This window comes from Notamacropus eugenii, chromosome 1 (assembly GCF_028372415.1).
Source record: "Notamacropus eugenii isolate mMacEug1 chromosome 1, mMacEug1.pri_v2, whole genome shotgun sequence".
Lineage (NCBI taxonomy): Eukaryota > Metazoa > Chordata > Mammalia > Diprotodontia > Macropodidae > Notamacropus > Notamacropus eugenii.
In genome coordinates, this window is record NC_092872.1 from 686,244,788 (window position 1) to 686,266,655 (window position 21,868).

A 21,868-nucleotide genomic window follows, 5' to 3' on the forward strand; every position below is an offset into this window, starting at 1 on the left:
CAGCTCTCCATTTCTGATCATGGAACTGCTCCTATCCAAGCTCTTCCTGGTCCTGCAGGGTCCAGGCACAGCAGGCTTCAGGGGCTCCTGCCCCCAACTTCTGTCTGATCTGCACCACTCCAACTCTGGGGCAGCTAGTTCTCCTCCAACCTTACATGAGGAGGGTCTGCTCCTATCTGGGCTCTGGGCACAGCAAAATAATACAATAACTGGAATAAGTAGACAGTAAAGATCCAATAGATATGATTCCAACTGTCTAAACAGAGTAATAGATACATCACCAGACAAAGAGAGTATGGACATCTGGGTTCACAAAGCTGAGGGGAAGCAGGGCTTAATAATGACTATACAGAGTCATCCAGGGAAATCAAAAAGACCTCAGGTGAAACATTCTTCCCCTGAGTGAACCCCAAGGCAATATCTCACCTCAGAATATATATATATATACATATATATACATATATATACATATACATATATATATATATATATATATATACATATATATATATATATATATATACACTTTCAATTAATAGACTCAGAGCCAGAAGGCACAAAATCCTACTTGGCTCAGCACCTCATATGTTACAGCTGTAAATTACCAGGGATCAAAGGAGATTAATCCTTCAGATGTTCACAATTTAGTAAGAGCCTGGGAAACTGAACTCCAAAAAATAATAACAAAAGAATCTTATCTTGCTTGCAATCACATCACTATGTAAATATAATGATGACGATGACAATGAGGATGACCATGATAGCTTCAAGGCATGGAGGTAATGCTCAGTCTTCTCCACTATGCCAGTAGAATACTTCCTACAAATTAGAAAGGCTTTGAAGACAGACCAGGTAGTGAATAAACCAAGTGACATGGAGAGAGGCTAGATGTCAATCTCCAGAGAGCTAACTACTAGGTAAGACTTATTACTATTGTTGTTATGGTTGTCATCACCGTCCTAGTTGTTGTAGTCATGGTGACTCATGATGTAGTTGTCATGGTGACTCATGAAAATCTATCTGCTATATCTAGGGGCAGGGAGCAGATTAAAAATGGGAGTAATGGAAAGGAGGTCTAGAATAATGTAATTACAGACCTTCTGAAGTAATGAAGATAGCATTCTTGACTCTTGTAAGAGCATTATGGAATGACACAGAAAAGAGAAGGCTGAGATGTTTATTCTGGTATATCTATAGATATTGGGATGGGTCACTCATTTTCCAGGTAGAACTAAAATTTAGAGTCATAGGGTTTAGATACGAAAGCAAAATTAAGAATCCTCTAATATCTTCTCATTACAGTTGGGGAAACTAAGGTGCAGAGAGCTGAAGTATTTTATTCACTATCACAACTCTTGTAAAAATAGCATTGTACAGTAGGAAGAGTACTAGACCCATGGCCAGATTGCAATCTTACCTCTGATACTACCAATGTGACCCTAGGCAACTCAACCATTCTGAGCCTCACTTTCATAACTTGTAGTTATATTTCCATCATTAAACATATATTAAACCCTGACTGTGTGCCAGCTAAGTGATGGGGATACAAAAAAGTAAAACAAAAACAAAAACAAAAAAACAGTTTCTACTCTCAAGGAACCATCTCCCCCAAGTTTAAAGTGGGGAGACAACGTGCAAACAACTATGTACAAACAGGCTATATACAGAGTGAATTCTACATATTCTCAACTTTCCTACACCAACTCATCTCTACTGCTTCTCATGAGAGGACCTGACCACCTACTTTACTAAGAAAATAAAGACCATTTATTGTCAGTTTTTTATTCCCTCCCATTACATACTTAAAGCCTACTAAATATCATTCTTTTTTTCTCCTTCATTAGTCTCTGATGAAAAGATGACATTTTTCCTTGAAAAGACTAAAGGTCTGTTTCTGTCCTTCCACATCCTTCAGGCACACACTTTTTTCATATCCTTCTTGCCTCTCATCTTCAGTGCATCCTTTTCTACTGAATCCTTCCTTGGTTCCTACTAACATGGCAGTTCATTGCATCCTTAAGAAATCTCAGCCGACCATCCCATGCTCACAAGCCCCATCTAGTTCTCAGGCAGACTCCAGAAAAAAGTGATACATACTCATCTCCATTTCCACATCTTCCATTTGTTTCTCAGTGCCTTGAGGTATAACTTCTGATCCCACTACTTTTCTAGAACTACTCTTTCCAAGATTACCAAAGTTAATGACCAATTCTGATGATCTTTTATCAGTCCTCATTCTTCTTGACCTCTCTGAAATTTGTGACTCTTTCTTGGTGCTCTCTTTCCCTACTATTGTCCCACTTGCCATCTCTATTCAGGTGCCTAGACTATCATCTCCCTGAGAGCAGAGGTTATCTCTTACTTTTCTTTATATCCCCATCTCTTAGCACAGTGAATAGCATATAGTAAGAGCTTAAAAAATATTTCCTGACCAACTGTGGTACCTGCAAAATCTGTCTTACTTTCATTTCTTTCCTGAGCACTAATACCACATTAATAATTTTAATTAATAATTAGACATTTCCACCAAGATATCTCATTGGCATCTCAGCTTCAGCATATGCAAAAGAAAATCTACTACCACCCTCCTCCCCAACCTTTTCTCCTCTATATTTCTTTGTTTCTATTGAAGGCCCTCCATTTTTCCAATCACCCAGCTCTGAAATCTTAAGAGTCATACTTTACTCATCATTATTTTTCAACATCATTCCCCACCCCAAATAATTGGTTTGTTAAGTTGTATTTATTCTCCGTCTGTCCACACACAGGGCTATCACCTTTATTCAGACACACACCATCTCTCACTTAAACTATAACAATAACCTCCTAATTACTCTCAACTCTCTAACCTATCTTCTGTGCACGTGCCAAAATAATCTTTTTGTAAGCATTCTGACCATGCCATTACCCTGTTCAAGAAAACTCAATTTGTCCCCTATTGCCTATGCCTGTAGGATAAAATACTAATTTCTCAGCTTGGCATTTAAAATTCTTAACCATAAGGATCCAACCTGCCTCACCAGGTTTGTTTCACATTTCTTCCTGCCCCACCCTCCACTCTTTACTTTCCATATAAATAAACTCTCCAACTTGATATTCCCTGAAATCAGCATTCTATTTCCTCCTTTGTCCCTTTGCATAGTTTGACCCCTATTCCTAGAATTCCCTTTTTCCTTATTTAAAATTACCTAGCATCTCTAGCTTCTTTCAAAGTTCAGCTGATTCACTATATCCATATGGAAGTCTTTCCTGATCTATCTAGGTTTTAGCATACTTTTCCCTCTCCAATTATCTTGTATTTACTTATCTGTGCAAATATTGTACTTCTACCCCCATGATGCTATAGAGTACAAATTCATAGAATTCTATTGAATTCTATTTTTTGTTTTGCATTTGTACTCCTGACAAATATCATTGTCTTATACCCAGTATGTACTTAATAGATGCTTCTTTAATTGAATTGAATCAAGAGTCAATTATGACATTTTCCTTTCTGGGCTCTGACCATGACAATATGCTACAAATTCTATAATATAACTTGGTTGTCCTGTCTTGGCTAGACAGTAATATTTTCACATATTTATAGGACATTTGCAAAGCACTTACAACCTGAGAGTATGCAAATTCATACTAAATAATTCATAATGCTCTCAGGAATCTGTTTTCTAACTTGCTGCAACAGCCACAACACACAAGTAAGAGAAAGACAATTGGAACAACAACAACAAAAAGCTGGATGCTTTTAAAAGTCAAAATAAATTACATGAATTTTAATCATATAGACTAACTGATGTAGCTAGAAACCATATTTATATGTCTCTATATGAGTCAAAAAAAAGTTTCAGAACAAAACCTTAAGATTCTGATGGCTATACATGGGAAATGTCTTAATGAATAAATTGGTATGCCTCAACCATATTAGGGCAATGTACTATTGAACTAGTCTGTTTGGGTAGAGTAAGGTGAAACCTGATAAATAATTAATTTATAGGGAATCAAAAGAGTCATTTGGCCTAATATCTCATCTGGAATCTGGAATGTGTGTGTGTGTGTGTGTGTGTGTGTGTGTGTGTGTCTGTGTGTGTCTGTGTCTGTGTCTGTGTCTGTGTCTGTGTCTGTGACAGATAGGAAAGACACAGAGACATAGAAAAAGAGATAGAGATCAAGAGAGACAAGGGGAGAGAGAAGAGAGACAAAGACAGAGACAGAGAAAGAGAGGGAAAGAAACAGAAACTTTAAAAGGTTGCTATAGAATTTTGGATTTGCAAAGGAGTATTTGAGTTATCTAAATCCAAATGCCTCATCAGAGGTCCCAGAGATCCTAAAGGTGAAGGTAGCTGATCCAAAGTTACACAGATAGTTAGAAGCAGAGCCAAGACTTGAAATCAAATCTCTGCATTTACAGTCTAATGTTTGCTCTGTGCTAATGGCAGGAAGCTGTCAAAGTATGAAATTCTTATAAATATGTTTCTTTAACTTTGAACCAAGTTTTGTGAATGTGATTAGAGGCAAATACACTCTGACTACTTCAATGTATAGTCCAAGATACTCCTTATTGTGTAGGTCAGGGGTCAGCAAACTAACTCACTGACCAAATCCAACCTAGTGCCTGTTTTTGTATGACCTATGAAATAAGACTGTGTTTAAACTAACATATAAGTTAACAAAAAAGTTATTGAATAATAAAATCCTAAAACATTGAAGGGAGAGACATGTAGATGTAGATAGCCCAGACCTGTCATTTTATACAGAGAGAAATCATAGTCAAAGAGAGGAAATGGCATGTCTAATGACATGCATAAAATTATCAGAGTGAGGAATAGAGCTCATATCTGTTGACTTCTAAGCCAGTGTTATTTCCATTGCTTCCTGCTTGCCTAAGTCAAGTAGGATTTTCAGGGTCCATAATTTAAAAAAAAAAATACATACAATGACTATTTTCTGTGAATCATTGTGACACAGTGGTTAGGGACTTAGAAAAAGTCATCATAATGAATATTGATGCAAAAATTTTAAATAAAATACTAGCAAAGAGATTACAGCAATATATCACAAGAATTATATACCAGGATCAGGTGGCATTTATACCAGGAATGTAAGACTGGTTCAATATTAGGAAAACTGTCAGTATAATTGACCATATCAATAACAAAAGCAACAGAAACCTTATGATCATTCCAATACATGCAGAAAAAACCTTTGACAAAATACAACACCCATTACTATTTAAAAAAAAAAATGAAATAAAACACTAGAGAGCATAGGAATAAATGGAGCTTACCTTAAAATCATAAGTAATGGTTATTTAAAAACATCAGTATTATCATATATTATCAGTAATGGGGATAAACTAGAAGCTTTCTGAATAAAATCAGGAGTGAAGCAAGGATGCCCACTACTACCTCTATTATTTAGTATGACATCAGAAATGTTAGCTATAGCAGTAAGCAGGAAAAAATAAATTAAAGAAATTATAATAGGCAATGAGAAAACAAAACTGTGACTTTGCAGAGGATATGATGTCATACTTAGAAAATCAACTAAAAACTATTTGAAATTATTAACAACTTTAGCAAAGTTTCAGGATGCAAAATAAACCCACATAAATTATCAGCATTTCTATATATTACCAACCAGGTCTAGAAGCAAGAGATAGAAAGAAAAAATTTATATTGTGGACAATATAAAATATTTGGGAATCTATCTGCCAAGAAAAACCCAGAAACAATAGGAATACAATTACAAAACACTTTTCACATAAATAAAATCAGGTTTAAACCACTGGAAAAATATTAATTGATCACGGGTAGGCTGAACCATCATAATAACAATAAAAAATAATAAAATTCATCTGGCAGAATAAAAGCTTAACGATATCAAGGGAATCAATGAAAAAAATGTGGTCTAGCTGTACCAGATCTCAAACTGTATTACAAAGTGGTAATTATCAAAGCAATCTGGTATTGACTAAGAAGCAGAGTGGTGTATCAGTGGGAAAGGACTAATGGTGAAGCATACTATATGCCTCCAGAGAAAGAACTAATACTGTTTGAAAACAGACTGAAGCATGATATTTTTCACTTTCTTTTTTCTTTTATTTCAATCTTGTACAAAATGACTGATATGAAAATGTTTTACATAGTTGCATATATATATATATATATAACCTATATCTGATTTCTTACTATCTCACAAAGAGGGGGAAGGATAGAAATTGAAACTCAAAACTGTAAATAAAAATGTTAAAAAATTGAAAAATATAATTACACGTACCTCACAGAGTTGTTTTGAGGATCAAATGAGATAATATTTGTAAGATGCTTAACACAGGGCTTGGAACATAGCTGGCTCTTAAAAGCTTATTCCCCTAAAAAAAAATCTTGTCCTACATGATTCTGGTCCATATTTTCTCATAAATCTGACATAGAGAATCTAATCAATATTCTGAGGAACTCTCTGGTTCTTTAGTATTTCAGATATAACATTTGTTTAGTTTCTCTGGTGATATGCTTTTGATAATGTATGAAATTCTTATAAATATGTTTCTTTAACCTTGGACAAAGGTTTGTGAGTATGATGAGAGGCAGTAGTAAATAAACTCTGACTGCTTCAAGATACTCCAAGATACTCCCTATTGTTTAGATCAGGGGTCAGCAAACCAACTCACTGGCAAATCCAACCTGCTGCCTATTTTTGAATGACTGATGAAACAGGAATGATTTTTGTGTGTTTAAATAAATTATATTTAAATATTTATTATATATAATTATAGACCATTTTAGTAAAATTAATTATTCAATAAGTTGCATTTTAAATGTCAAAAGTCATTCTTAACTTGTGAGGTCTACCAAAACTGTCAGCAGGCCAAACTTAGCACTTGAATCATAGTCTGCCAACCCCTACCAATCTATTCAGAAATCATAGGCATTGAGGCAGTCTATCAGAATCTAGACTCCCCATTGGGATATAAGTTCTTTGAGAACAGACTGTAGTGCCACCATTTATCCTTGTATTATTAGCTTCTAACAGTGCCTTTTGTTCAGTCGTTCCAATTGTGTCCTACTCTTCATAATGCCATTTGAGGTTTTCTTGGCAAAGATGATAGGGTGGTTAGCTATTTCCTTCTCTAGCTCATTTTACAGAGGAGAAAACTAAGTCAAACAGGGTTAAATGATTTTCCCAGGATCACTCAGCTAGTAAGTGTCTGAGGCCAGATTGGAATTCTGGGAGATGATTCTCACTTTAGCACTAGCATCCTATCCACTGTGCTTAGCTAATAGCGCCTTACCTAACACAGATCCTGAATAAAATCTTATTGAATTAGATTCATTTTGTATGTAGGTGTTGTATTGGTAAGCACCCAGCATACATAGGTAGGCTTGCTGTACAGGTTCTTAGATCTGCTTTTCTAAAAGGAAAGCAACTTTTGAGGGGTCAACAATCTTCTTTCATTATATGTCAACACAGAAAATACAAGCAGTGAAATAAAAACCAATAGACAGGGCTTCTAACTGTCTGATCATAAGCAATACATACATCACAGATCAACAGGCAGATCTAAATGTCTGACCATTTCATACATACGTACATAGTTACCAGAGAGAGAAGCACCAACATCTGGGTTTTCAAAGCAGGCAACTTCTTAACAGCTACCCAGAGTCTCATCTGGCACATGAACCATCTTCCAAAGAGTAATCCTCAAAGTAAAACCTCATCACTGATCTAACCATTCTGGACAGCAATTTGGAACTATGCCCAAAGGGCTATAAAAATGTGCATACTCATCAACCCAGCAATATTTCTTCTAGGGCTGTATCCCAACGAGATCATAAAAATGTGAAAATGTCCCACATGCACAAAAATATTTATAGCAGCTCTTTTTGTCATGACCAGTAAATGGAAATCAAAGGAATGCCCATCAATTGGGGAATGGCTAAACAAGTTGTGGTGTATGAATGTAATGGAATACTATTGTGCTATAAGAAATGATGAACAGATGGAATTCAGGAAAACCTGGAAAGATTTATATGAACTGATGCTGAGTGAAATGAACAGAACCAGGAGAACATTATACACAGTAACAGCCACAGTGTGTGAGGACTGTTTCTGATAGAATTAGCCCTTCACAGCAATGTAAAGACCTAAAACATTTCCAAAGGACTCGATGCAAAATGCCATCCGCATCCAGAGAAAGAACTATGGAGTCAGAAGGCAGAATAAAGCAATCTATTTTCTCTTGCGTTATGTTTTGTTTTGTTTTTTTCGTGGTTTCTTCTACTCATTTTAATTCTTCTATGCAACGTAACTAATGTGAAAATGTGTTTAATAAGAATGTATATGTAGAACCCATATAAGACTGCATGCCATCTCAGGGAGGGAGGGGGAGAAAATTTAAAACTGATGGAAGTGATCATTGAAAACTGAAAACCAATAAATATTATTTTTTTAAACAGTAAAAAAAAACATAAGTAAAATCTCACTTCAGAGTATATATACACTTTTCAGAGCTGGAGAACGTCATGACCCTTGTGACCCAGTGTCTCAGAAATTAACAAAAGTTGTCTGAGGCCTATTAATGGGAAGATCTTTAACTCCTAATTAACATTACAGGTATGTGCACTGAGATAAGTTTAGGCATGACTGTTTCTAAAGAGAACTGTGGTGGGAGTCAAAAATTAAGGGGTTCTTTCTTTTCCTACCTTTGTCACTTATTATCAATCTAACTGTATGGATGACACAGAATCATAGAGTATCAGATTCAAAAGAGATCACAGAGGCCTTGTGGTCCAATCCATATTTGATCAAGGATCTTCTCTAAAATATGCTCAAGTGGTTATCCATTTTTCACTTGAAGATCTGTAGTGAAAATGAACTTACAAAGTCATGAAGCAGCACATTCCTTCTTTATAGGAATTTCCCTTATTACCTCCCCCACCCCCTTAATTTATCCCATTAAAGCCAGATGTGGTGGTACATGCTTACAATCTTGGATAACAGGTAGACTGAGAATGGTGGATTGCTTGTGTATAGGAGTTTTGAGTTGTAATATACTAAGCCAATTAGGTGTCTGAACTAAGTCCTGCATCAATACGATGAGTCAATGAGAGCAGTGGTTGCTAGATTGCCTAAAGAGAAGTGAACCAGTCCAGATCAGATCAAGAACTGAACAGATAAGAACTCTTGTGCTGATGAGTAATGGGATTGGACCCTGGAGATGCTACTCTACTTCCAGCCAGGGGAAGCTAGAGAGACCTAGTCTAATACAAACAACAAACCAACTAGCTAAAAATCCTTCCTCCACTGTTCGTATTCCTGTCCTTTGGGAGAAAGCAGAAACATTCTCATCTCTCCTTCACATACTAGCCCTTCAAAGAATTAAAGCCAACATCCTACCCTCTCTCTCAAGTCTTCACTTTGAAAGTATAAACATTTCAAGTTCCATTAACTAATCATCATGTGGTAAAGGCTACTTACAGTGATGGTCACCCTCCACTGTGTGATCTCTAGATTAATACCTGCCTTAAATGTCATGCTTAAAACTTAATATAGTGCTTCAGATATGATCTGACCAAGACAGAGTCAAGAAAGATTATCACCTTTCTCATTCTGGGCACAATGTCTCTCATTCGGGCAATGGGTATCTTGCCATTTTAACTCATGATGCCCCATTGTTAATACTGTCTATCTATTTTTATTATTTTATCATTATTATAATTTTTATTATGCAAGGATCAGACTAAATGATCACTGAGAGTCCTCCCAACTCTCATATTCTGTGGCTTTACATTTATGTGGATTACATTTTTTTTTTTACTCAATCCATTAGTTTATTAGTTGAATTCATTTTGCATCCTGCCTCTTTATTCCAACATGATAGTTGTACCTCCTAGCAATGTGACATCTGCAATTTGTTTTGCATGATATTGCTTTTTTTTTTTTCTTTTTTTTTTTTTTTTTTTACAAATCACTGAAAAAGAATAGAGCAGAACTCAGGATAGAATCCTATGACTCCACTCAAAACTTCCTTGCAAGTTTATATAAAACTCTTTCAGCTTAATCATTCAATCAGTTCTCAATCCTCCTAAATGCATGACTGGCAAATATTTTTAAAAGAAAACTGTAAAACTGTTCACATAATATTCCCCTTTTTACAAGTCTGGTACCTCTGGCAAAAACAGAAAATACATTTTATTTGGCATAGTATGGTTTTGATGAAACTATGCTGATCCTCCGTGAGCACTGCTTCTGTTTTTAGATGTTCATGAACTCCCCCTTTAATAATGCACTCTAGTATTTTGCCAGAATTCAAAGTCATGCTCACTGGTCTATGGTTTGCAGGATCCAGCCTCTTCCCTCTATTGAAAACTGGGATAAGGTTTGTCTTTCTCCAGTCCTGGGGCACCTCAACATTTCTGTATTCTTTCAGAGATCACTGACAGTGCCTTAGCAATCACATCCACCAGTTCTTTCAGCACCTTCTACAGTCAATGCTCTGTGGATTATTTGGGTTTTGATGGCTCAGAGTGAATGTGAATAATAATTGTTCCTGTTTTGATCAGAAACCCCAAGGGTCTTCCCCTTCCTTATTGATGCTTTGGTTACTATTGTTTTTGACTAAGGAAAAGAGTCCATTTTTGCCTCATTTCTTACCTAAATTTAATCACTAGATGAGTGTTGCCTCTGATAAACTGAGACCTGGGAAAGAAAGTTTAAAAACACCAAGGTCTCCCATTGCATCTGGGGCCATCTCCATTTGTCCTGATCTGTGTCTTCCCATTAGACCCAGATGGATCTGGAGGAGAGAGTGAGGCTAGTAACTTCGCACAGCTTTGCCTCCAAGAAATCACCTTCCTAATGTCATTGGTCCTCTTTGAGAACAAAGTACAAACAACAAACACAGTGTCAAGATATTTGGAGACATCCTGTTTCCCAGAACTAAATCTGGGCCAGCAGGCTGTGCCCAGAGCTTAGCTTAACAACAATCCTTTGTGTTCTGGATGATCTCACCCTCTGGCAAAGTGTATTACTTTGATCAGCACCAGGTGCTCAATTCACTGAGGGATTTATGATTTTTATATTAATCAATAACTATTTAGATTTGTTGGAGTTCCCCCGATTTCCCAGGGACCTGAGAGCCAATGTACTGCAATCTAAAGCCATCTATCACATCTCTTAACATGCTCACAATCCCTGTTTCTTGTAACAGCCAAGTGAACCAAACCAAGTACTGTACTCCTGTTCCTGCCATGCTAACTCTGGTTAATACTAATTAGTTACTGAGTAATCACAAGGCTCAACAATCCTTAAGCCTTGAGAAAATCAATCTGGAGACTGTTACCAAAGGACCCATCAATGCCTGCAATTGTCCATGATAATTCAGAAGAACTCATGATGAAAACTGCTATTCACTTCCAGAGAGAAAATTGATGAACTCTGAGTACAAATTGAAATATAATTTTCTCAGGCACCTAAAAATGATTATGTTGTGGTCTAACTCCCTTGTGGTTTTTTATGTATATAAGCCCTGTCTTTGCCCCAGAATGTTAAGCCCTCTTTGGGGGGGTATGGGGATTCTGCTTACAAACATTTTCCTCACTCTGAAATTAATTAAACTTCTGTTTAATCCCTGGCACACCTGCCTCTGGCCTGCTCTGCTTGGCTCCCAAAATCTCCAGGTTAGAGGCTGGTTCTGATCCCATTGACAACAGTCCTCCACTTTCCTAGGGATAATGTTCTTAGAAAATGGTGGTGCTAAAGTAAAAAAAAAAAAAATACAAATATTGATACATTGAACCGATGGGAAATAGGGAGTTAGGTTCCTGTGACCACCAAAAACTGTGATCTTTTGCTTCTACATACAATTCTTTATAACAAAATATTCATTCTGATGATATGTACTTTTGCTAACACAGTAAACATGAAATAATCCATAAAATTCAGGGAAGAGAGAGAGGCAACACAAGATGTATGTTGAGGGACAGGGACGCAATGTCGGGAGAAACTTAAGGTAAAAAAGGGAAGGAGCAACAGCTGCCACCTCTAATCTCTCTTTCAGCTCTATGATTGAACTCTTTCCTTATGAAAAGTATATACCATGGAATGAATCTCAGTCCACCTGGAGAACTCCTGTTGGGGCCAACAGACTCTACTGCAGCTGCTGCTACTGATGCTGCCGATGCTACTACTACTGCTTCTGTTGCTGCTGCTGCTGTTACTACATATGTATGTGCGTATATATGTACATATATATATAAACTGACATATATGTATATGTGTGTGTGCGTATGATAGACATACCAGTGTTTTACAACTGTTTTATTATTTTATTTGACCTTGATAAATTTCATTTATCCTCACAACAACCCTAGGAGATAGGTGCTATTATCATGCTATCATGCTAAGAAACTGAGGCACACCAAGGATAAGTGACTTGCCCAGGGTCACATAGCTATACTGTATCTGAGGCCATATTAGAACTCAGGTCTTCTGACTCCAGAAGCATGGCATCCACAGCATGACCCAGTTTTGCCATTACCTCATATATTCACTTATCTATGTACCAGTTAAGTCCTTTGTAGTGCTAGGTCTGGGGTCAGGAAGACTCATCTTCTGGAGTTCTGTTCCAGCCTCAACTAGTAATGTGACCCTGCACAAGTCACTTAACCCTGTTTGCCTCAGTTCCTCATTTGTAAAAGAGCCAGAGAAGGAACTGACAAACCCCTCTGGTATCTTTGCCAAGAAACCTCCGAATGGGGTCAGGAAGAGTCAGACGCTGACTGAAAAATGACTGACTAGCAGCAATACAAGTGAGATTATATCATACATTACATAAATCATTATTCTGGTAGCATTTATATAGCACCTACTGTGTGCAATATTTCCAGTTTTATTCTTTGGTGTTTTCATCTGAGCATACTCTTTGATATAGGCAACTAGGTGGTGCAGTGGATAAAGCATGAGTCAGGAGCACCTGAGTTCAAATCTCACCTCAGACACTTGACACTCCCCAGCTGTGTGACCTTGGGCAAGTCACTTAACCCCAATTGCCTCATCCTGGGTCATCTCCAGGTGAATATCTGGTCCCTGGATTCAGATGCCTCTGGAGAAGTGAGGCTGGTGACCTGCACAGCCCTCCCTCACTCAAAAACAAAGTCAAGTGTAAGTCATGCCATTATTTCTCTGATGGCCTGGTCTTCTTTGGCAACGAAGGACGAACACACTGTGTGCCAGGCACTTTAAAAATATTATTTTATTTCATCCTTACAACCACTCTGAGAGGTAGATGCAATAATTAGCTCAATTTTACATATTAGGTAAAGGAGGCAGATCTAGGTTAAATGACTTGCCCAGGGTAGCACAGCTCATAAGTATCTGAGTCTAAGTCTGAACTCAGTTCTAAACTTGAATCAAGGTTTAGCAGTCTGCCTGCTGTGCCACCCACATTCCTCTCTAACTGATATGAAGCTGAGAGGGATGACTCACATGTTTAATGGAACAATTGGGACTCTAAATAGCCTTAATAGGTCTGGAGGATGGATCATACTGAATAGAATGAAACTGACAAATATATCCTGAGGAATTAAAGAGTTGCGATCAGCTGATGTTGATGAAGGGGCACCACCAGCACAATAGCAGATCCTTGAAGTATTAAAATGAGAAATATTATTGTTACGATCCTGAGATGGGGAAAAAGTTCTGTTTGCATAAGCTAACAGTTCCCAGGAATCATAAAGGAATTATGGTGTTAGGAACAGCAACACCCTATTGGTAGTTACCTTAAGAAGGCAAGTTAGCAAAGTGGGGACAAGAGATTGCTTAAGCATTTTGTGAGACAAACTGAAATAGAAACACACCTCTGTTTTCAGTGATAACTCCCTTTTTTAATATCACTATAAGCCACTTCACTCCCTTCAACCAGATGATGCAGGAAATGCAACTACCACTAGCCTGATTTTAAAGATGAGGAAACTGAGGCTTTGCTAGGATTTTAGACCCAAGTTTTCTACATTCCAACTTACTGCCACTTCCACCAGATTTCAGTGTCCTAAACCTAGTGCTGCCTCAAGACAGACTTCAGAATATCACCTGACAATAGAAAAGTCAGTAAGTGCTTGCATGCTAATTTGATCATTACAGAGTGATTACAGAGAAGTGGTAGGCACTGCTTCATTAAGACAATATAAAACAATAAAACAGTCACAGTTATGTATTTGGTGTGAGTTTTAAATAGTGACATGTATTATAACAATAAAGAAAATTTACTTTCTAAATTCATTAATTCTGTTGAGCAGCATTTGCACATCTTTCTTCCTTAATTGATTTATCTGCCTCCATTTCCCTTTACAAACTGCTGGGGTGGGGAAACTCTAGGCCACATATGGCCTTCTGGGTCCTTGGCTGTGGCCTTTTGACTGAGACCAAGCTTTGCAGAACAAATTCTTTTATTAAGGGGATTTGTTCTGTGAAGTTTGGATTCAGCAGAAGGGCTAAACTTGAGGACCTAGAAGGCCACATGTGGCCTGGAGCCCAAAGGTTTCCTCACCCCTGGAAAGTCATATGGGCAAGCTTTTATTTATAGTGACTATTTGAGAGGCAATTTTTTTCTTACTATTCTGAACAACAGTAATCTCTATGTAAGGGAAAAAAAAAACAAAAAAAGGAAAATTGTATGTGAAACTGTAAATCTCTTCTATATAGGCTGGGGTTTTTGTGGGGGTTTTTTTTGGAGGGGTGATTAGTAAGGTATAAAATAAATTCAACCAAAAATTCCAAAACTATCCTGCATTTCTGTATTTCATCTGAATCTACTTCTACTTCCTTCTGTGTACTTTTTAAATGTTTCCTTGGAACCTTTCCTTTCTTTTCCCCTCCCTGCCCCTCTCCTCTCTTCTCTGCTCCTCTCTGATCCTTATCACTATCATAACTCATAACTCATCCCTTCTAACAAAGAACGTCACAACTTATTAGTACTTGTGTTGGGCTACTTGGCCAGCGTGTGGGGATATGAACGTTTTTAATACAGGGTTATGTGAATTAAAAATTATTTGTCTTCTGAGCCTTCTGCCAAATTTCAAGAATATTTAACTCAGGCGTATGTGTTTAAAAAAACAACAAAAGTATACTATCCACCTGTGACTGCCTGCTGGGCATTTTTCAAGTTGCAAGTAGGCCCAGCAAGCTTCAGTAGTAAGAGGAGGCAGGTGGATTGTCACTTCAGGGGCAGCAGATCAGACTGCATTGTGGAGAAAGTAGGTAAATCAGCCCTACCTCCAGAAGTTGGCAAGATTATTAAAAAAGAGTGCTCAAAATGAAGGAGGGAGAAATAATTTCAATCTTTTTGGAAAATGCCTGATTCAGTTGGCATCTGGAACTCTGAAGAGAAAAGGGATTGTCCGTCAAAGATGAGAAGATGAGACTAAACATATAGGTCTTTTCATTTTACCACATTCCCTCATTACACATAAGAATTGGGTGAAGAAAATGTTTAGTCGGCAGAAGAAAAGATGTAGTGGAAAATGTCACCATCTTTCTGTTTGAAGAGTTATAATATGAAAAGAGTAGATATATGTACCACCCCCAGCCCCACAAGAGGATTTCACCACTATGTGGTATCATCTGCTGCCCCTGAAGTGACAATCCACCTGCCTCCACTTACTTCTGAAGCTTACTAGGCTCACTCACAACATGGAAAATGCCCAGCAGGCAATCACAGGTGGAGAAGATACTTTAGTTGTTTTTACTTACACCTGAGTTAAGGATAGCAGAAGGCAAATTTCATCTTGGCATGAAGAAAATTTCCTGACAGTTGGGATATTCTGAAACTGAATGGGCTACCAGGAGGGGTAATAATTTCCCACATTATTGGGAGATTAGAAATGGAACCCAAATGAACCCATGTCAGGGATATTGTTGAGGGTAATGCTACTCAGGTACATGTTAGACTAGGGGGTATCTGAGGTTCCTTCTAGTTGTAAGGATTTGGCATTCTCCTGCTTTTCATTTTTTTATCCTGGCTTCCTTCAATTTTCAAATAAAATCCCACCATCTGTAAAAATCTTTTACCGTGTTATCTTAATGTTCATATCTTTCCCCTGTGACTTTCTCCAAATGATCTTGTATATTTTTTCTTGGTTGTAGTTGTTTACATGTTTTATCCCACATGAGAATCTCACTTCCTTGAAGACTGTCTTTGATTGAATTGAAGAGTGAAGACTGTCATTGTCTTTTTTTGTATCCACAGTGCTCATTATCAGTGTACCTGGCACACAGTAGGATCTTCATAAATGCTTGTTAACTTGCTTTTCAACAGGATTGTATTCTCTATTTCTCTAAACCTGGCAACTTTGTGATGTCACCCACAGTAATAACAGTATCTATTTCATATTCCTATGGTCATCTCTGATTACTAAGAACTTTACATACATAGTCTCATTTTAATTTTTGTAATCCTGTAATGTAGGTAGTAAAAGTGTGATTATGTTTAGTTTATTGACCAGGAAATTCAGTTTCAGTGAAGAGGAGGGAAGAAGATTTGGGGGTGAGGAAATTATAATAGACTTTGTATATTTGAACTGTTGCCATATGGAAAAGGAATTAGCATTGCACTTGACCTAAGTAGTTGCAGTAGGTATAAATTTCAGAGAGAGTGGTGTTCTTTAGAGAAGAGAGAATCAAGGGAAAAAGGGTGATCAAGAATGTCAAAGGCTGGAGAGAATTTGGAATTCAGTTTTAAAAACAAAAGTTTAAACTGGGAAATAAGATATACAGACAATGGGGTATAGAAATCTATCTTGCCCTTCAAGAAAGTAAAGGGGAAGGGGATAAGAGGGAGGATGATAAAAGGGAGGGCAGACAGGGGGATGAGGGTAATCAGAATTCATGCCATCTAGGGTGGAGGGAAGGGAAGAGATGGGGAGAAAATTTGAAACTCAAAATCTTGTGGAAATGAATGTTGAAAACAAAAAATAAATTTTTTTTTAAAAAAAAGATAAAATAATGCAGAGAGGTCATGGAAAATGAGTATTGAGGAGTCATTGATGTGGCAATTAAGAGAGATAATTGCTAGCTTTGGAGAGAGCAGTTTCAGTAAAATGATGAGATCTCATCTTGGATCTTCTGATTTTAAGGTCATCAATCTTTCCACTATTCCACACTGCCTCTCAACAACCTGAGTGTCATTGCGCTGCCCAAATCAACTATTTTTATTCATTGGCTTCCTCAGATACTGCTCATTGCTATTGCACATCACTACCTTTTATTTTCAGATCTCTTAGACTCACCAATAACTAAACCTCTAGCATTGATTGTATGAGCTACAACTCCTCAGTATCTCTGAGGCCTTACTACTACTCAATAGGTAGACATTAAATAATAAAGCTACATCTGCTTAGACAATTATAAGCTTCTCTATGGGGACAATTGCTTCTGGATGCAGAGAAGCAGTTGATGTGACAGAGGAAGTAGGATGAAGATATCAGTCATAGAACTTAAAAAGTACAGAATAAGGAGAGATCTTGTGACCCAGATTTATTGCATGATACAAACTGAGACCCAATCCAGAAGGAATCTAGAATTGACCCATTTTAGTTTTATCATCTATTTTCATCTCTAATGGTGTTAACACCATCATAGAATGGTGGAGTTGAGAGAGATCTTAGAATATATGGTAGGATCTAGAAAGACCATTAGAACAGAGATTGTAGGAACCTAGAACTTAGAATGTTAGCGCTTGAAGGCACCTGATAACATTATTATAAAACAGAATGTAAGGGCTGGAGGAAACATGAGAACATGGAATTTTTTCAGTGGAAAGAACTGTAGAATTTAGAATTTCAGACATTGAAGGGACTTTAAAAGATAGCACTTGAGAACTTATAACAGATAATAACAGAATAAAGAAACAAAAGGGGGACAGGGAAGCCTTGCCAGGGAGGCAGCGATATCCACAGAAACTCTCAACTTGCCCCCTTCCCTCTAGTGTTTTTAATTCTTAGTGGAGGGTTTAACAGAACTACAGAGTCATTCCAAAGGCTGACCTGGAGACTAGGGAAATGGCCAAAGTTGAAAGGACATTTGGAAATGGGTACAAATGTTTATTTCCAACTTCAGAGAGAATCAGTAGGAGGAGTTGACTAGGAAGGGAATAGGGGAAAACATGATGCCATGACCCCAAAGTGGGAAAAAGATGAATAGTTAGGAATCCCTAACTTTTTTAAAGATGGGAGAACTTCTGATAAAAGACGCTAGTAATCAAAATTTGAGATTGCCTGAAAAGCCCTTTTTGTACAACAGCTAGAGAGACTGTGGGGATATTTATGGGCAGAGGTGAAGATGTGTTGATTAGCCCAAGGCACCTGACTCTGGTGGGTTTACTTTAGAATAAGGATACTTGCCAAAGGCTGTAGCAGCAGGAGGAGGAAGGAATAAGACATATTCTTAATGGATGGCAAGGAAGAAGTCTGAAAATAGCCAAAGGGAAAGATGGAGAATACCAGCACTGGCATAATTTTAGTACATGGCATCAATGCCAAGGGATAGAACAATGCAGCTGCAAGCCTCTGGCCTTATTTTATTCTTTCTTTTCAGAAAGGAGCAAGTATATGGTAGAGCTGAGAGGTTGTGGGCACACCAGCCCATTCCAAAGGGCTCGAAAGGTAAGTTCATACAGTCTTAGATAAGAAGAGAAGTTTCATTCTCAAAGCAAAGCTTGCAGGCCAGAAGCATAAAACTTCCCCACCTTGGAATCCAAGTTTCTATCACAGTACCCCTCCAAACCAGTGTGCAAGTATGTAGGCAATTGTATCCGTATGTGTAGGGAATTAGAATGATTTCATTGCTTGATTTCCCTCTGACTTTTCTTTTGATATTCTGTCCCAGATAATTACTTTGCTGTTGGAACTACAGCTCTTGTCTCTTGTGTTGGCAGAGAATGCACTAGATAGGGGTACGAGTCAAATATTAACTCCATGTTGAACAAGTACTGAAGTAATTCCAGAGCTGAGTGGCAGACCTATCGAGGACACCTTAGAATAAAAACTGTAGCAATGAAGAAACCTCAAACCATCACCTCCACTCCCACTCCAGCTGAAATTTGGATTCTGTCTCTGGAATCTCCCAGGTCTTTGATGGGCCATCTTTGGCCTAATCTCATTCTGTCCCAGACCTCCATAGCATTCTGATCTTCTCCAGTCAAACTACCACTCCTGCTACCCCTTGCTAGCTCCCCCATCAGAATGGAAGGTCCTAAAAGTCAGAGGCCCTCTAGCATGCTTGTGTTTGTGTTTCTTAATTTAGTGTCTATCATAAGAAGTAGTTAACTGATACAAAAGAGGTTGATAGTTCTAGAAGATACCTAGAATGTAGTTTGTCTTTAGAAAATAGAATACATATCCTGAAAGTATTTTAGAACCTAAAATGCCAGAGCCAGGAAGGACCTTAGAACATAGGATATTAGAACAAGAATCTAGAAAGTTTGGAAATGAAAAGAAAGAGACCATCAAAGTTCCTTTTTTGAGGTCCCTCATTTTATAAATGAAGAAATTGACATGGTGAAGGCCTAGCCTCATGCTTCCAGGCTACATGGTCTCTAGAAAGAAGGGAGACTGATCATAGTTTTACTTATGTATAAATGTACACCATCTCTCCTCTGTTCTATTGAAATAGATAAACAGAAAATTTCCCAACACCCTCAAAACCTGTCCCCTGGAAAAATCCACCTGGGATACTGCCCCAAGCAAGAGCTTGTTCATCCGTCCAAGCTTTTTATAAATTCCAAAACTGAGCTTAAAAAGGTGTGAGTGAGAAAAAATAACAGTCAGAAAATAGAACCAAGGGGATGGCTTTTTATGTGATTAATACAGGGACTGGTGCAAAAAAGCCAGCAAGAAGAAATCACCAGCACCCTACCCCCTTAACAAGAAGCCACAGGCCAGCTTTCAGTGCAAATCCCCTAATCGTATTGATCCTGGACTGAGAAGCAGTGGAGCCATTCCACTACGCAGAAGGGTGGCAATATACAGTAAGTGTACATGGTGGGCACTGTATGCTTCAGGAAACTCAATCGTATAACCTCCTTCATTACTCACAAAATCACTGCTGTCAATACGCCAGCGCCTCCCTGACTGCCGCTGTTTAAGATGCTGTCAATCTTCTCATGGATTTTGTGAACCAAATAAATTCCAAGCCATTTAAAGGTGTTATTATCTCAGCTGATAACATTATCCCATTCATGAGTCACAGAAATAGGAAAATAAACTTATTTCAGCCCTTTCTTTCATTTCTGAACATAAGAAACAATGAGGGATTAGACTCATTCTGCTTTGGCCCCAGAGGACAAGAACTGGGAAGCTGATTTAAAGTTTATGTGAAGAAAAATTTCTTAACAATTAGAGATATCCAAACCTAGGAAAGGCCAGCTCAGGAGACAGCTGATTCCCCACTTCTGGAAACATTTGAACAGAGGCTGGTGCCCTTCTCAGAAATGTCTTAGGCAGAGGGTAATCACACATTTGGGCATGGTTTGGAGGCCCAGATAACTTCTGAAATCTCTTTGAATTCTGAGATTCTATATTAATATTAACAACTGTATTCATATCACAACTTAAGATCTACAAAGCTCATAGCAGCCCTGTGAGTCAGGGAAAACAATTCTAATAACGATATTTTATAGATAAGAAATAACATACAGAATGATAAAATGATTTGCCTAGAGTCACACAGGTCATTAGTTTATATTTGAATGAAGGTCCTTTGAATCCAAAAACATTCTACTATACCATCCTTTTTTTAACCTGTGATGTATGAACTTTAAATAGATAGACAGATATATAGATATATAGATAGATAGATAGATAGATAGATAGATAGATAGATAGATAGATAGATAGACAGGTAGAGATAACTGTATTTTAATTTAACATTTCCTTTGTGACCCTTTGAATTTTATTTTATGCATTTTGAAGTATTATTCTGAGAAGAGATTCATAGGTTTTCCCAGACTGCTAAGGAAGTCTGTGATACATAGGAAGAGTGGTAGCAATAACATAAGTAATAATAATGTGGCATTTCTATAGCAGCTAGGTAGTTCAGTAGCTACAGCACTGGACCTGAAATCAGGAGCATCTGAGTTCAAATCCGACCTCAAAAAATTGCTAGTTTGTGTGACTCTGGACAAGTTACTTGACATCTCCATGTGTCCGTTTCCTCAGCTGTATAACAGAGTTAATAATAATATCCAACTCCCTGGATTACTGCAAAAATTAAATGAGCTAATATTTGTAAAGTTGCAAACCTTAGAGTGCTTTATAAATGCTAGCTATTATTATTAAGAAACACTTCAAGGTTTGCAAAGCACTTTACAAATATTACCTCATTAGATTCTTACAATCACCCAGGGAATTATTTCACATTATACATGTTTTGCATATGAGGAAACTGAGACAAGCAGAGGTTAAATTGCACAGTTTGTAAGTTAAGAACCTCTGTATTTTGACAAAAGACTTCTTTTAGCCTGGAATAGTAAAGTATGAAATGCTTCTTATACTGTTCTTGTGGGAGGTCTCCCTGCCTCGTCTCTCCTCCACTCCAATCTGTCTCAACTCGTCCAGGCCTGACCATATTAGTCCTCTACTCAACAAATGTCATTGCCTCACCATTACCTCCAGGATCAAATATAAACACTGCTTTTTGACTTTTAACCCTTTTGAAAATAGGGAACTTATATTTCTCTGCATCTCCATTGTCTAAAATGGTACCTTCTATGTAATTAGTACTAAATATGTAGTTGTTGGCTTACTAATTGATACATGAAAGCTATTTTTACATATTTCCAGAACTGTCATGTGGACATCTGTTTGGCCCCAAAGGACTG

General features: G+C 37.6%; 1 long non-coding RNA gene across 1 annotated transcript; it reads left to right on the forward strand.

Annotated features, from left to right (window-relative positions):
• The first annotated feature begins 17,916 nt into the window (after nt 1–17,916).
• LOC140528328 (uncharacterized) lies at nt 17,917–20,221 on the forward strand. Its single transcript, XR_011975143.1, has 3 exons — nt 17,917–18,082; nt 18,586–18,653; nt 19,860–20,221. It is a non-coding gene; the product is annotated as an uncharacterized lncRNA (long non-coding RNA).
• Nucleotides 20,222–21,868: the final 1,647 nt, after the last annotated feature.